Source organism: Sinocyclocheilus rhinocerous, unplaced genomic scaffold (assembly GCF_001515625.1).
Source record: "Sinocyclocheilus rhinocerous isolate Xijiao unplaced genomic scaffold, SAMN03320098_v1.1 scaffold1605, whole genome shotgun sequence".
Classification (NCBI taxonomy): domain Eukaryota; kingdom Metazoa; phylum Chordata; class Actinopteri; order Cypriniformes; family Cyprinidae; genus Sinocyclocheilus; species Sinocyclocheilus rhinocerous.
Window position 1 is genome coordinate 485,990 of NW_015627373.1, and position 2,963 is coordinate 488,952.

The 2,963-nt window shown below is 34.3% G+C and overlaps 1 protein-coding gene across 1 annotated transcript in view; it reads left to right on the plus strand.

Moving 5' to 3' along the window:
* LOC107727659 (paired amphipathic helix protein Sin3a-like) overlaps positions 1-2,963 on the plus strand; it is a 22,610-nt gene that overhangs the window by 4,223 nt on the left and 15,424 nt on the right. The gene's annotated exons all lie outside the window — the stretch shown is intronic.

Below are 2,963 nucleotides of genomic sequence, written 5' to 3' on the forward strand. Positions count from 1 at the left end.
CACATTTAAAACTGGAATATAATTTAATTTCATTCACATAATCCTTTATGGATTACAATCCGCAATCAAAATGATACTTTTAATTATTCTGGCTGCTGTGAGAGAAGGCTATAAACGATCCGCCACCTGCAGGATCCTCAGTCACATGCGTGCGATAGCCTAGTAGCCGGGACAACTTCTTTATGTTTACAGATGTGACGTAATGACGTGGCAGCATGCTCGAATTCCCCGCAAAAACCTACCCGTACCACTCAAATTAGAAAACATTATTATAAGCTGACTGTTGTGAATCGGGCTAAAGTAAGGTGATAGTTTCGAACACTAGCTGGTTAAATACTTGCTCAAATATTGATTTCGGATAATTTTTAACCAAAAAAAGTTACGGACTGCCGCTTTAAATTAGATTTTTTTTTTTTTTTAAGTCTAATAAATGTTAAAATTGATAGCTCTCAATTATACTGTAATGTTGAATGGCAATAGTCAATGTTTAAATATTAGAAAAAAAGAACAATTTCCTAGAGACATCAGTAGTATTGGTATCAGTGATACTTGCCTTCAGTCATAAATAAAATGTAACAAAAAAAAAAATATATATATATACTGTCTTTATGTTGTTTCTACATTCATTTGAAGATTGAATGTGAAATTATTGCAATATAAAAGAATATTTAAAAACTTTAATGTTAGGTGGGATTAATCACAATTAATTTCAGAAAAAATGTGCGATTATTAGGGATGTAACGATTCACTCAACTCACGAATCGATTCGATTCACGATTTTTATTTCACGATTCGATTCACGATTTTTTTTGTTTTTTAACAAAATGAGATTTAAGACAAATTATAAATTAAATGTGTCCTTTTATTATTGCTTGGACAAAATGCTGCACATTTCTTTGTGAAATTTAAATATAACACTATAATAATATACTAATATAGCACTTGCATATTACTGCTCTTTTGTTGGTTTTGATTGCTTCTATTGTCCTCATTTGTAAGTCGCTTTGGACAAAAGCGTCTGCTAAATGACAAAAATGAAATATAATGCAAATGTAAATAACAAAACTACATTGAAATTTTAAAACAAGCCCCAAATAAAATAAATAACACAAATAAAATAAATCTCTTCATATAAACAAAATAAGGCTTTGTCTGTGCTCTTTCCATTTAAAATTAGAGGCAACCACTGCATTCTAATCTTGATCCAAACAAAGATGCTGCATACATGCAACATGAGCAATTTTTTATATTAATTAGATTGTATAATTTCAAAATCTGAAGCAACAACAGAATGGTTTGACTTCAGTTTTGTGAAACCATAAATAAAAATAACTGCATGAAACAGCAGAGCTGAATGAGACAAATGCAATAAAAATATCGGTATCGGTACTCGGTATCGGCAAGTACCAAAAATAAAAGTATCGGTATCGCGCGGGTACTAGAAAAAGTGGTATCGGTGCATCCCTATTAAAAAGCATTTGGGAAAGACAATTCCTTTCAGTACTCGAGCATGGTGTTCTGTGTGATCAGCGCGCGCACAGATAGCCGCATCTCTTGACACACGCGAGCCCCTGAACGGGGTATACATGCAAAAGTATGTCAAAATACCCGTCCTGGCAAGTAACTTTAACACCGTGTCTACACCAGACGCGAGCGGCGCGGCGCAACAAAATTCTGTAGAATCCATTATAATCAGCGATGCTGTCTACACTGGATGCGACGCGACACGACAAATCCCCGACAGTAATCTGCTGCCACGTTCTATTTATGACGTACTGACACAAATTTCAAATGATTTTTAACGGTTGCTTTGTCGCGTCCAGTGTAGACAGACTTTAGCTGTTGCAGCGCGATAACTGTAGCGTCCGGTGTAGACACGGTGTAACAATGATTAATCTATATTGAATTTATACACTGGAGTACAGATGCACCAATCGACCGTACATTTTTTGTTTTATTTCAGACTATCTTCTGTACCGTGCTTGCACACAAACTGCACTGCAATTATTTTCCCAAAGGCCATTTGTGTGGAAATATTACTTTATTATTATAATTAGTCTGTAAACGGCCGTTAACAGAGGCCAGAGATGCTGAAGATGGACACAAAGAGGAGAAAATACTGTAGCAGGCAGAACAAGATCACTGTTCACGATAGTCAACACAAAGAGGAGAAAATACTGTAGCAGGCAGAACAAGATCACTGTTCACGATACGCAAAATATAGGAAGAAAATCCAAATATTGAATTTTATATGAATGTGTTTCTGAGGGGAATGGAACTGACTGTTTTCAGAAATGGCGTTTTCTTTTCATTTTGTCTCGGTATGATGCATTTAAATTAGTGGTAATACGCACAGCGCTGCTGTGTTTACAGCAGTAACCAAGGAAACGCTGTATCACTGTTCCATAAGCGCCGACTGCTGTCAGAGTCTGCGTCTCATTCAGCCCACCTGCTGTCTCTGTTTTATACAGATGTTTTATGTAGCATAATTTCACAAAGCTAAAGTCAGGTCATTCTGTTTTTGCTTCAGATTTTGAAATTATACAGTCTAATATAAATCAAACATTGCACAATTTATGATTAAAATGCAGTGGTTGCCTCTAATTTCAAATGGCTATAAAAAAATCAAGGTGCAACACAGAGTGAAGAATATGCAATGTTATTTTATATGTGATTTTTCAATTTCTGTACCTGAACATCTGCAAACATAACCTAAAGCATCATTTCATTTCTATCTTTGTGCTATAGGCCTATATTTAATTGTGCTACTACTTAATTTGTTCATTTGTTATTATTTACAGGCTGTCACTTGTCTTTAATAATGTTTAAACTTTATATTTATGTTTATTTTTGGCTAGTGATTTTTGCTATGCTATCAAAATTGAAATAGAGAATTGTAAAATTTAATTGGTATCTAAAATATTGGTGTCATATAAGCTTATTTATTAGAATACAAGATAACA